We start from the raw sequence: 13,796 nt of genomic DNA, 5'->3' as shown, positions 1-13,796 counted from the left end.
CCACAGCACTGAGGTGGGGCAAATATAATGGGGAATGTGTAGCCAAGCATTTGGGACATTTCCTGCTTTGGCACAGCCAGTTCTGCACCAGCTGGGGGTCCATATCTGACCCTCTGCACGGCTGGGGAGAGGGGGTGAGAAGCTGCTTCAAGGGTGAACTTCCCAAGCACGGCACCAGCTGTTCCTGGCAGGGTGTTGAAGCAGGGAGTGGGAACAACCTCATCCCTTACTCCTCAAGCCGTGGACCCCTTCCCTGCCTGCTCCACCATCACTGCTCAGTTTTGGAAGGCACCTGTGATTTCTCAGCTCTGTGACTCTCCCTCCTCCACATGAAAGAAGAGAATCAGTCCTGGGTGAGTGGCTTTGCCTCCGTTTGGGCCTCACCAGATGGTGATGTCACAATTGTTAAGTGATGGCCTCATAAGGCAATCAGGGTGGTTGGCTGGGGTTTGTGTCTTAGGCATGTAAAGAGGAATAAAAGTACAACAGAATCAGCAATGGATGATTTGGTGGGAGATTTCAGTGCAGCCAGTAAAGGCATCTCCTCATGTTAGACCTTGGTGCCATCAGCTGGGATGGAGTGCAGGGAAAATCGGTGACAGAACCATTTAATACACATGAAATAGCCCTGTTTGAAATTCTGGAGCTTTCTGCCGAATTTAATAAATCTTTTCAGCTGTTTTACAGAATGCCTTGACAACGTTTTCAAAGATGCAGGAAGGCCAATATTTCCAAACAGCTTTAAAGCCCTTGGCCCAAGATCCGGGCTGAGCACAGCTGTGTCCGACCCCACCGTGAGAACCAGAGGGGGCTGAATTCTCCATTTGTTAGTGCTGGGAAGGTCCTGCTTTGGCTCTTCTCCACTGTGAAAAGTCTCTCTTTGAAGCAATGAGGGCTGAAGTTACAGGTGTCCCGAGGCTGGGATCAGGGAGAGCAGCAGCTGCAGGGAGGAGTGGCCCCACCGCTGTGTCCCTGGTGTCACCTATGGACCCTCACTGGTGCTGTTATCCAGGACAATTTTAGCAGCTTGTGGGAACCACCATGTGAAAACATGTTATAATGTAATGCCTTTTAGTCAGGAGCAAAGGATTAGATCTGGATTCCTCTCCTCGTGCCACAAAAGATATTTTTAGTGCCCCTGAAGCCAGCTGGGGTTTCTGCAGAGGGGAGGACTGCCCTCTCCTATAAGGTTTTTCCAGCACTGCCCACATTAGTGCTGTGAATAAGTTCTTCTGCTTGATCAATAATGCACCACTGGGGCTTTTGGAACTTGTTCAAGCAAGTTCAGTTTTTTTAAAGGGAATTTAGGCACCATTTTTCTTTGGAATTAAGCTCCTGGACTCTTTACCTGCCTGACACCAAGCTACCAGCTCCCATGGGGTCTGTGTATGAAAGTCCCCCAGGTCACAGGAGAGTCTTAGCCCTACAATAAGTACAGGTGTGTGGGTCCAAGGCACACAGGCATCATCTTGGAGGATGTTGTAAAGGACTTGTGGGGTGAGATGTTGTGGGGATGGTGAACCCTCTGCTGTGCTCCCAGCCTTTCCATGGGGCTACAGGGACGCTTGTGATGGTGCTAAACTGAGCTCCCAAGGGATGAAGGCATCAAGGACTCAGACTGTGAGTCCTTCTTGACCAGATTCTGCTCTCATGGACATTGATTACAGCTAGTCTAGATTAAACTCTGGTTTCTTTTGGATACCTGACCCCACAACAGGACAATCCTGTCCTATAGGGAACCAATACTAAAAAGACACTGCCCAATCCCAAACCACTTTTGAGCAATACCCTTGGAGCCAGGATGGTCTAGAAGGGTTTAATAGTTTAAATATGCCTGGGTGCCCAAAATAGGAGCGCAGGCATCCATCAGCTTAGCAGGTAACAAATCTCCTTGCTTTCAGAGGTGGATGTTGTCATTGCTTGGCTTCGTGGCACCAGCACCTGGCTTGCTGGAATGGGTTTGTCTCTGCCTTTCCTCTCCTGGCTCTTTGGAAGGTTCCAGTGACTGATCTCACTCAGGTCTCATCCCCACCCTGCAAATCCTACATTTCTCACCACCTGCAGCTTCCCATGCATGTTTACTCTCTCCTGCCTCGAGCTGGGGGCACTGTGCTCCTGCTGGCACAGACCTTGGATCCCACATGTGCAGGTGGAAGTGAGTCTCAGCCTTGGGGCTGATCATGGCTCCAGGAAAGATCCAGACAGAGAGGATCTGCCATGATGTGCTGCGGCTTAGACCCCACCCTGTACCCCAAGCATGATATGGTGCTTTCTCCTTTCTTCCCTTCATAAAAGGTTAATTTATGGTTAATTTGGTTGTTTTGCAAATTTATATCAAACGCCTTCATTTTTACCCTGTGAAAACAGAATTGTAAAAAAGAAAAAAAAAGCAGCTGAATTTCAACAAGTTTGAATCAGAAAGCTTTCTCTTCTATTTTATTTGAAACATCTCTTTCAAAAATCCTCTGAAAAAATCTGCTTTTCAATCCAAACTTTTTGTTTGGTTTTGTTCTTTTTTTTCCTGGAATATCCTTCAATTTTCCTAATATGACCAAGTGTATCTTTCCTGCCTCCCCTCTAAAAACAGTCTGTAAAGAAAATATAATCTAATTTTGGGCTGAGCAAAGCCATTGATTCATCTCAGCAGAAAAAGCTGCATGCTTCTCAGTTCTCCAAAGAAAATCTTTATTTTTTTTCTCTCTTTTTCTCTTTGTCCCACGGTTTCCCCCCTTTGTTCCATGAGGTCGACTTGGGACAATTCCTCCCCTCCCCAGTTTTCAGTATTACAAAAGTGGACTAGAAAAAGCAGCCGTTCAGCTGCTCCAACCACAATCTAAATGGGAATGAGAAGATATTTCAGCTGTTTCTCTTGGTTTCCATTTTTTCCCAGTTTCTGGCTCAGCAGCTCCCAGAACCTATTACACTAATTGTTCTTTTCCAAAGTCCGACTGTCAACAAAAAGCAGGGAACCAGTCTAACAATTTCAACTGGAATTTCCACTGCTTTGGTTCGTTCCTGGTTTTGATTTTCACAAACTTCTTTGCCCCCCGAGAAATTTGACATTTTGAGATATTTCCCAAACTTAAATTTGGTCCCATAAACTCTTCCTGCGACAAACATGCAATTCATTATCACGAGTGACACTTCACGGTGGGGCAGATACAAATGTCTCCCTCATTATACGACTTCCAATCTGCGATGAGAGAATTAAAGTGTTTGTGTGGAATTATATGGAATCAGGACGAGGTGGAGCCAATGGTGTGAGCTCCTCAGTGCAAACCCAGCTCCTCAGGTTTCCAGAGGAACTTTTCCTCCACATATATACTTAATTCCTGGCCAAAATGCCCCTTTTCCAGCCAAAATTCATCTTACAAATGCAATGCACATCGTCAAAGGGAATGCTTGGGCTTGGTTCAAGACAATTGTTTGTCAATATGTTTTTCCAGTGTTCCCCTAATGGGAAATGCCTCTTCCAGCAGCACTTTAACTGCTTGGTTGTGTCCAGGATGCTGAAACACGTGGCAGAAACAATAAACTGGTACCATGACGTCTTTATATTATGTGTACTGAATTGTTTGAGTTATTGAGTAAAGTCAGATCAGTGTTTATCTACATTTTGCATCACCCGCTGGCACACTCAGCTTGCAGGGAATAGAATAAATCAGGTGCTTAAAATTAGCCACTTGCTTAAGGGCTCTGTTAAAATACAACCTAAATGTTACTGCAGATTTAGGAGGCACTTGAATTTTCCCTAGCAGAGAGATGTGGGAGTGGGATATGGGAACCTCTGCTTGGATAACCCCAGCGAGACCAAACCTGAGCGAAGCCCGGCTTAATTATTTTGTTCTCATTTCCCTCCAAATTTCTCTTTTCCTCTCTTTTGTCTCCTCCAGCCTAGAGCCTCCGAAAAAATGGAACAAATAAGAATCCAGGGTAATTGTTTGCAGTGCTGGGGAACTTTTCTGTGACGTGTCCCAGAGCTTCTGCCGCGAGCCAGGCGCTGGCAGCTGGTTTCACTTTGGAGCCATGTACGAGCTCGCAGCTCAGGCAGTTGTTATACATTTACAAACCTCTGTCACTCTGGGGCTCTGCCTCTGCACCCGCCTCACTTTGCTCCCAGTTTGTTGAGTTCTGCTTTGGTTTTCTTCTTTTTTTTTTTTTAACTCCCGTTCTTTTTTTTTTTTTTTCATTCTTTTCTCTTTTTGTTGTTTGCAGAACGAATAAACATGTTTTCACACGCAGGAATAAAGCCCTGGACACTCGTGGCTGCTGCTCTCCCTGTGCTACCACCCCTTCATGTGTATAAATTTAGCAGGGGGTCCAGGAGCTAAAATAGGAAGCACATGGTTTTGTGACTTTACAATCGAAATAAAGAAATCTAATATGACAGAAGAAGCATGTTGTTTATGGAACTACAGATTTCAGTGAAGGCCATCCCTACCAAATCATAATTAAAATTACCATAATGACCCCTGAGTTTCGTTTGTTGGGCTGGGAGGAAGGAAAATATGGATATTTTCAGTGGGTTGCGCTGAAACAATTTATTGAGAGCCACAGCTGGTTTTAATATGCTGATGAGCTGGGAAAACAGTCAAAATTGTACTCCAGTCAAGTGACTGTGTAATATCTGAGGGCAGAACCAGACCAAAATCTCTGTCATTTTATTTAATCTAATGAATAGCATTTTGTAACTGCAAAACATAATTGCTCTGCACATATGTTACATGCACACTTCACTAACAACACCCACAGTGCCACCACTGGAACGAATGAGAACACTTTGAGCCTGATTTATTTAACTCTTCTAAATTTTTTAAGACTTCTTTGGAATAAACCAAATAGTTGGTATGGAGATCTTCAGCAGCATTTATGGAGGCTATAGGAAGGAAACTCGTGTTCCTTGAAATCAAAATAATGGAATTTTTCTCAAGAAAAGCATTTTTACAAAATTATTTCTACCTTTTTAAGTGGATTTAGGTTTTACACTGGAGTTGCCTTTGAAGTCAGAGACACAAAACTAATCAACTTTAAAATTAGCACATAAAATTAATGATTGCTGGAGTTGGCAGGCTGACTGGAAAACCAGGACTCTTCTGGCATTTTCATTTGGAAAAAGCTTCAAAGCTACTGCCTGTATTTGACATTAGAACTAAGAGCTGAAGAGTGAGGGAGAAAAAAGGAAAATGCCTCCCAAATATCAGGTGCAAAGCAAATTTCATGGGACAGGAAACCCCACGCTGTGTTTGCCGCCTCAGATTTGGAGAAATCTCTTAAAGCAAATCTTTTTGCAAACCTCTGAGTCCCAGATTTTGTTGATTGTTCATTTGTTGGGGTTTTGTTTGGGTTTGTTTTGTGGTTGTTGATGTTGTTGTTTTTCTTCTGCATTTATATGTGAAAGCAAACAAGGGAATGGTTTGGGGGGAGTAGTAGAAGAAGCCACATAATAATTCATAATAAATCCATAGCTGTGCCTTCCCCAGAAGAACCACACATCTGCAGGAATGACCAGCTTGTGTTATGAAGACACTGTTTGATTTGGCTAAACTTGCTTAAAAATCTGAAATCTGCTCCTTCCCCGAAGAGGCTCAGACTTGCTCACCCACCTTATGACTAAAACCAGCAGCTCAAGCATTTCATTGCACTTTTTGTTTTCCCTGTAAAACAAAGCAAATTTTTCTGGGAGAGGGGAGCAAAGGACGAAAAGAATTACCTGCTTTATACCTTCATTAGTGGAAAATTAAGTTCTCCCCCTGCTCTGAGGAGGCAGCTGGGTGTGGGGTTGGTGATAGAAGACAGCTGCAAACAAATGTGTTGAGTGAATTAATGTACTGTGTGATGGTGGAAAAAGAGCTCAGCTCTGCAGGACAGATTTGGTTATCACGGGTTGAGCAAGGCTGAGAGAGGGGCAGCAGAGGCTGTCTGCAAGTTCAGCTGCAAACTGTGCACTAGTGATTGAAAAAAAAGGAAAGGATGTCACGAGAGAGAGGAAAAACGGAAGAGAATATGCGTTTGGAGCAGAAAAACTGGCAAAATATGAGTTGCTATAAGTTGGATTCTTGTTTTCTCGAGTGGATTTGGCTTCAAAAGCAATTAGCTTCTTGTCACATGCTGGGGCAGCCGTGCCAAACAGTTCAACAACACATTATTTTTGTCATTGCACAAAAGGTGATATTGAGCCCAGAATAACTGTTTCCATTTATGACTTTGGCTTTTGGCCTAAGCTCAAAGGAAGTGAAAAAAAAAAAAAAGAAAAGAGTGATATCCTTTTCTGAAGGTCTTGGGGCACTTGAGTCTCAGATGTTGGTGTACAAGAAAGTTTACCAGGGTCCCAGTGTCAATAGAAAAGCCAGATCCCCGAGAGCTTTATTTGGGTGGTTTGGCTGTTCACTGGGGAGAAAGCCCAGCGCAGAAGCCGCGTGGGATCAGGAACTGAGGCCCCAGTGGTTCCTTAGTCCTACACCTACCAAAGCTATTTCTAAGGTGTCAGCAACTTCAGGAGGAAGAGGAAGACTGAGTAGCCAAGATCTGTGCATGCTCCCAACCCACCAGCTCTGAGCATTATTCCAGCCCCCACTGAGGCACAGCCTCAGAAGTGTTGCTTAAACACTCCAGGAAAATACTTTGGTCCCTTAATGTGCTTGCACAACACACTGAGAAGGGCGACAGAGTTCTTGCCTGCTAAAAGAAATTAGTGTTTAACCTGAATATTGATTAAGCCAACAAATCATGCTGACCAGGCTGCAATAACCAGAGGTACCCACAGGGATAAATGCCAGGTAAAAGAGGGTTTTTGCTTGTAGGGGAAGGGAGAGCACACTCAGGCTGGAGGTATATGTGGAAATGGATTTAATAAACACCTACTGAGTCTCCCTCCTACTTCCCTGCCTGTAAATATCCACTGTGGTATTTTAATCATGATGTTTTTAATAATACAAGAAAATCTTATTAATAATTCCATTTTGGAATGTTTCTGCTTAGTCAACTCCAGGGCAACAGTTAAACTTGACACAACAGTGTTTGCTTTAAAATTGTGTGGGCCATGCCAGTCCATGGGGGTGATTCATTTGCTGGCTAATTAACAAATGCCTAATGTAAATTTAACATTCACTTTGACTTACATTCCTGCAACCCAAACTTCTTTTTTGATTGGGGTACCTGTAAGTGGAAGCCAAATATTTTCCTTGGTGGAGCCAAGGGGATGGCATATGCTACTCGTTTAGATTTCCATTTCCTTTGCATCTTTTCAGGGGCTGAAATTCAGGCGTTAACATTTCCGAACACAAGGTCATTTTTGTATGAAAATTTGCAAATAAACCCCCCAAGATTTTGTAGTACTACTAGAAACCGAGTTCTTTCATTGGCAAAAAAGAATGTGCCCTATGAAGTTCCGCCTGTTCCTTCTTCCCAAATTCCTGGTAAATATGTAATTACCCAATTTGGCTTTAAGAGGATTTTGTGCCTTTGCTGTGCTGAGCATCCCTGGGAGCTGGAGAACCAAGCCAAGCCATTGCTCAATGAAGAGGAGCTTTGGCTCCTGGTCACCTCTCAGCTTCAATAATGTCCCCATTCTCCCAGATGGTGCCTTTTTTGTTTCCAGGCATTAATGTTTCTGGAATATGGTAACACTGACCGTGACATAAACAGGATCATAGCTTTCCCAAAGGCCCATGTAAGAAGATAAACAACTTAATCCTGGAAAGAGACAGCAGGCTTCTGCAGCCAACCAGGAATATGCTCCCCAAAGGCTGGGAAATGCTGGGTAAACGACTGCAAAAGAAAAACAAAAAATGAGACGTTGGGGGGGTTTGAAGGTGTGAGGCTGAGGTTTGGGGCATGAAATAGTCTGGACTTGGATGATTCCCATCACTGGGTTCTGCACCATGAGCCCTGTCTGCTGCTCAGGGAGCAGCTTCTGGATATTTGCCTCTGCTCCTGGAAGGTTCCCTGTGAGGGCAGGACAGCACAGCTCTGCAGGAAGGGGACATGTCCATGTTCACCTGCATTCCATGGTGCAGGTTTGAACGCTCTCAGGAGATGTCCAGAGGTGTCAAACTCAGCCTCATGCAGAGCCAGTGTGAGGCTGGATGTAGGAAACAGGCATCTCTCCAAGAGTCTTCCAACCTCTTCCTCAATACCTCCCCCTTTTCATCAGGTTGGGCTCCCAGGGCTGAAGGAGAAGGGTTTCTGGCCTGGACACCCACCCCATATGTTGCAGCAAGAACTTCTTCAGCTTAAATGCTGAAGCATCCATCATTTAATTTTAATTTTTTTTTCCTCTTTTTTTCTTTTTTTAAGGGAAGGACTGCAATTTTAAGGAACATCTTGACAATGTCGTACTCCAACTGGCGAGCTTTTCCTGTTTCCCTTGGGGGGAAATACTTTCTTAATGGAGCTGGATTTTGGGAAGCCTGTCCCAGGAAGTGTGAGACAAGGAGCTCAGACCTCTCAGTGACATTTCTATCACTTCTGCTGTTTCACATCACAAGATTGGAAAGGTGACAGACACCCTTTTTCTAAGTTTCCAGCTCATCAAGGCAGAGCAAAAGCTGCTGAATCCTGTCAGGGGCTGCTGTGAAGGGCAATTAAGTCACGTTCCTGAAGAGCAAGGGAATCACCTGATGAAAGCCATATGCTGATGCTGGGCTCATCTAACACAGGTTTGATTTCAGGGTTGTTTGGAAATGACCCAATGGAGAGAGGGAAGGCTTGTGAGGACTCCTGAGAAATGCCTGCAGAGGATCAACCATCATCCTTCTTCACCAGGAGAGAGATCCAGGCGTATCTGAGGGGATTTAGTTTAGAAATGGCTCTGCAATGTCTCGATAACATCATTCCGATGTGATTTCCAGCACCTCCTGGCTACAGCTCTGTCTCACTGAGGTGCAGAGATCTACGAAAATGTCAGGGGGGCTACCAAATTTTGAAATCTCTCAGTGATGTTAATGCACTTTTCACTTAGTTCTGTTGGAGGTTTGGGCCAGGTCTGTGAGTTGAGCTTGGAAAATCGAGGTTTTGCTCTGAATTTTGCAGCTCAGTCCTGTTACTGAGACACCCGAGAAGAAGGGCACAAAATATTCACAGGGGCTTTCTCTGGTAAGGGAGGGGTGCAGAGCCATGAAACACCACCTTGTTTTGTCAGCCAGCAAGGGAGCTGTGCTCTACCTGTGTGTGTTTATGTTTGGGCTGGATGTATACATAAAATATCTTTGCCCCTGCTGCATGTTCTTCCGCCTTGGTGAGGCTGGAGCTGAGGAAACGAGAGCAGAAATTTCTTTTTGCAGCTTCCAAAAAACCAGAGTGCCTTTTTCAGATGAAAAATTCATGCCATCATTCGTGCTGGCTGGTGTCTCCTAGACTCCTGTGCTCCCTCATGGCACAGGGAAACCTATATAAAGAAATTTGGCTGGCTCTTGAAAAGCATAAATGAGAGGAACTGGCTGCGGAGAGAGGTTTCTGAGGGCTCGAGGAGGAGTTCAAACGCTTCGTTCTTCAGCTGCTGGAGATAAAAGTCCTGGTACATTCAATTTCCACTTTCTGCTGCTGCCAATAAGCAGGGGGGCTTCTTCCTCAGCCTCTTACCACCGCAGAAATAACAGAGATAAAGCTAGCAAAATAAATAAACGCTTTGTGGCTGGAATAGATAATAATTTCACCAGCTGAATATTAAAATATCAAAGTTCAAGGAAAGGATATATAATTATGGGCCTTTGAAGTTCAATAAAGGTCTGTTTCATCAACATGGTAGTTGGCATTTCAAATGCAAAGATAGAATGATAATATTGCACTGGCATTTCTGACCCACTGAGAATAAGTCAGGAGGAGAAGGAAGCCCTTTAAGACAGAAGCCATTTAGAGTGTGGCTGATTAATTACCCTACCCCAAAATGATCGGTCCCTGACAGGAGATTGTTGCTTAGCTTCATTTTTCTCCCTTTTACTCCTGCCATATTTTGAGTTAAGAAGGATCGTTTGGCCCAGTAGGAGCAGGTGATGCGAAACACTGAAATGAAGGGGCTCTTCTGCACCAGTTATGTTCCAGTAATAAATATCCATGGTTTAAACAGAAGATCTAAATCCTCCAGTCCAATAAACTGTGGCTGAACTTCGTTTGTTTGTTGCCAATTTCTAAACCAGGGCTAAAAATCTCAGCAACATTTCTGTGTGCTGTGAATTTTTGACTCCACCCCATGGCAGGTAAAGAAAAATCAGCGTTGAGACAGGACATACAGTTCTGAAACAAATTTTGTTGAGGAACATCACCTTCTTCTCTCCAGGCCCAGTCTAGAGGCACTGCCTGCTGCCTCCAGGCTTGTGGGAGCTGCAGCAGTGACGGATAATAAGCTGTTTTCCCACCTTATTTCCCGGGATGCAGGACAGCACCTGGCCCATTGTTGGAGATGAGCCCTGGCTCACGCAAAGGCTGGAGGGGAAGTTTTTGGGCTCCCAAAAGCACCACGTCAGCTTGGGTAAGGAGAGTTTTTGAAGGAATGTTGTAAGATACGTAATCAAAATATGCTTTTTTATTTTTTTTTTATTTTTAATTTTTGTAACAGTTAAAGGAAGATGTTTCACTGCAATCACAATGAACTAAAAAACCCCTTTTCTGAGGATAAACTAGGCTGGAAGAAAAGCTGTTAAAACCAACTGAAGGTTTATGAGTGCCCACAGTGTTTATACCATGCGGTTCTTGTACTCAGAAAGAGTTTACTACATTTAGGTTATTTTATTTTTTAATAGACTGTCGTCACATTTGGGTACATTTTCCATTTCAAATTAACATCCAGGCCGGTTCTGTGGTTGGGAAAGACAAGCAAGAGCCCTCAGCTACATGTCAGCGGAAGAGGAGCTTTTATTTGAGGGTAGGGATGTCGAATGACCCCACAGCTTCCTGTTAGCGTTTTAATAGCAGGACTTTCCCACCTGGTCTTGGCTAGAAAGTCAAGCTTGTATGGCCGTGTGGAGACTCAGTAAAAGTGTGAGCAGAGTGTCCATATCCGATTTCCTAGGTAAAGTGTGTTACATTTTGTTTTTGGTTCAAAGTGGGAATCAGCCTGTGGGGAAGAAATGGCCTTTCTCAGCATACCTTACATTCATGGGAGGTCTTGAACATGATGTTTCAAACTTCCCAGAGCAGTAGAAAAGAAGGGAAAGCTTCTGAACGAGGCAGTTTCTTTTGATTTTCAGCGTGCACGCTCGGCAGTGTTCAGGAGACCTAAGGGTTATGTGCAGATTGGAAAATGCCAATAAATTTTTGCCCTGACTCCAGGGAAAGTTTCCATCAATGACTTCCAGGCTGGCATTCCCATCTCTTCAGGGCTGGGAGGCTCCATTACTCTCCATGCAAAAGGGCTCTGGTGCTTCTCGGCTTTTCTTCGAGCACCTCGGTATAAAATGTGTCTGACCCTGGAATAATTTATTGCATCTAAAAAGCCAGGTTGGATGGAACTTTGAGCGACTTGATCTAGTGGAAGGTGTCTCTGCCCATGGCAGGGGAGTGGAATGAGATGATTTTTAAGGTCCTTTCCAACCCAAACCATTCTATGACCCTTGCTGTCATAATTCAATGATGGTTTGAAGATCATGGATATCTTGTTGTAAGTCAGAGTGCACTTCCTGGGGTTTAGTCTATCCATCAAGGATGCAACATACAGGGGGGATGCAGGTCCCCTGGGAAAGCCTCTTGATCCCCACACCCTGAGCTCCTTAGCCCTGACTGTGCTCTGGGGGCTTTCAGAGAGGACAAAGAATTCATTCAGGAAGTGCCTCGAACCAAAACCCAAATTATTGTAATGAAATCTAAATGAAACCATAATACAAGAGAAATAGCAAACAGGGATTTCCTCTCTTTTATGGTAGAACTGGCAATTTAAATTTAAAAAGTCAAAATCAGTGAGTGATACACAGTTCAAAGGAGAGTCAGAGTGTCCTGCTTCTGCCAGAGAGGCATTCAGCTGCAGATTCAACCCTGTAGGCTTTTCTCTGCATGTAGACCTTTTTTTTTTATCTGTCAGCTGCTTCTACTAAACCACTTTAAATTAAGTCTTGGTCAATGTCAGAGTTGAGATCTGTTTTATAGGGATGTATTTGTGGAAAATCATCCAAATACCTGCCTCAGAACTTGTCAGCTATAACTATATTCTCAGCAGACGTTGAAAGCCATAAACCTCATGCTGAGGGCTTTGAATATCACTTAAGAGCTTAAGCCATGTTCTTGGAATGAGTTTATGAGAAAAACCCGGAGGGACTCAGCAGCAGGCAGGGGAAACTGCAGCTCTCCTTCCTTTTCTCTGGCTGGGGGGAAGGAATCCCAACAGACAGAAATGGCAAAGCCTTTTCCAAACAAGGCAGAACTTAACTTGCAGGAAAACTCCAGAAAATACCAAAAGCCAAACGCTGTCTTACGTTAAGGTGCACATGATGGAGGGAGAGGTGGGATGGGTTGGTCAGACTGAAAGGGGAAGCATTTTCTGCATGTTAAAAGAGCTTATTATAATGAAACTAATTGCTTGGCCCTCAAATTATCTGATTTAGCTGGTTGTCCTTCTTCAGCTGGCTCTGATCCCTTTCTGACACCACAGACAAGAGCAAGCAAGCAGCTCTGATTTAGAAATGTCAACGTGGTTTAGGTTAGGGAGTGTTTGTAATAATTATGAATTGCCTTCATGGTTTGTTTGCTTTCCATAGCAATTGAGAGAAGACAGCAGCTGACAGCTGTGGAAATTTCTGGTGTTGTTCCCCTCGTATAGGACAACATGGATCTAATTAGCATGTGCCAGCAGCACTGTATTATTAAATTAATAATAATTAGAAAGCTATTTGCACCTGTGCTAATGTAACACTATTTGTCCTAAAGCGTGTTAAAGCATTAAGCCTTTCAAGTCTCTAATGACACCAGCTTTACAAATGGGCAAACTGTGATGAGAGGCAGAGGCTTTCCCAGATGCACAACAAATACTGAGGATCACTGTATTAAATAACTTTCTTTTTTTTTTTTTTAAGGACTGTGGAGGGAATCAGCGTTATTGAAAATAAAGCAGAGACTGTCTGGGCTATGAACAGATTCTGCTAGTGCTGTGCAAGACAAGCACAGGGGTTTTTAACAGATCAGCCAAGAGATTTGCTCTCAAAAAATCCCCTACAGACCTACTAGGATTCCTTTTGCCCCCTAAGCAACAGTGGAATGGAGATGATTATTGAATTGCTATTCTGTGTTAGGCTTAGCTGGAGTGATTATGGTTGATATTCTTAGAGGAAGTAGATAGACCATAAGGAAACACATTGGAGTCTAAACTATACTGCATCCACACAAAATGTTTGCTGTGGTTGAGTTTGTACCTCTTGAAACGTGATCCCTTAACTTAATTTCCGTTTATTTTTGGCATTGTTAATGGCAGGAGACAGCAACATCCTTCTTTGAAGGTTGTGTGCCATTCCTGGAAACACAGAAGAAATAAATTTTTACCAGGGCGACACCGTTTATTATCATTACTCCCAGATATTTGTTTTTATTATAGTGGGGTAGATAAGGCCAACTGGGGTCAAATTGTCTGTGTGAGGCATCTTATTGGGAAAGATGGTCAGGACCTCAGGAACAATTGCAGTTCAATGGATGCCTGGGTTCAGCAAAGTGTTTGAGCATGGATTTAATTGTAACCACATGCATGAACTCCTTTGATGCTGCATCATATCGGAAGCTGTGATACAAGACAACAATTAGGCATATCCAGCAATACTATGGTCCATGGATAGACAGGGGAGCAAGGAGCTGGGAGGACATTACACAGGCCAAAGAGATGA

This window comes from Corvus cornix, chromosome 8 (assembly GCF_000738735.6).
Source record: "Corvus cornix cornix isolate S_Up_H32 chromosome 8, ASM73873v5, whole genome shotgun sequence".
NCBI lineage: Eukaryota > Metazoa > Chordata > Aves > Passeriformes > Corvidae > Corvus > Corvus cornix.
The sequence above is the reverse complement of the archived record's forward strand: the minus strand, read 5'-3'. Positions refer to the sequence as shown.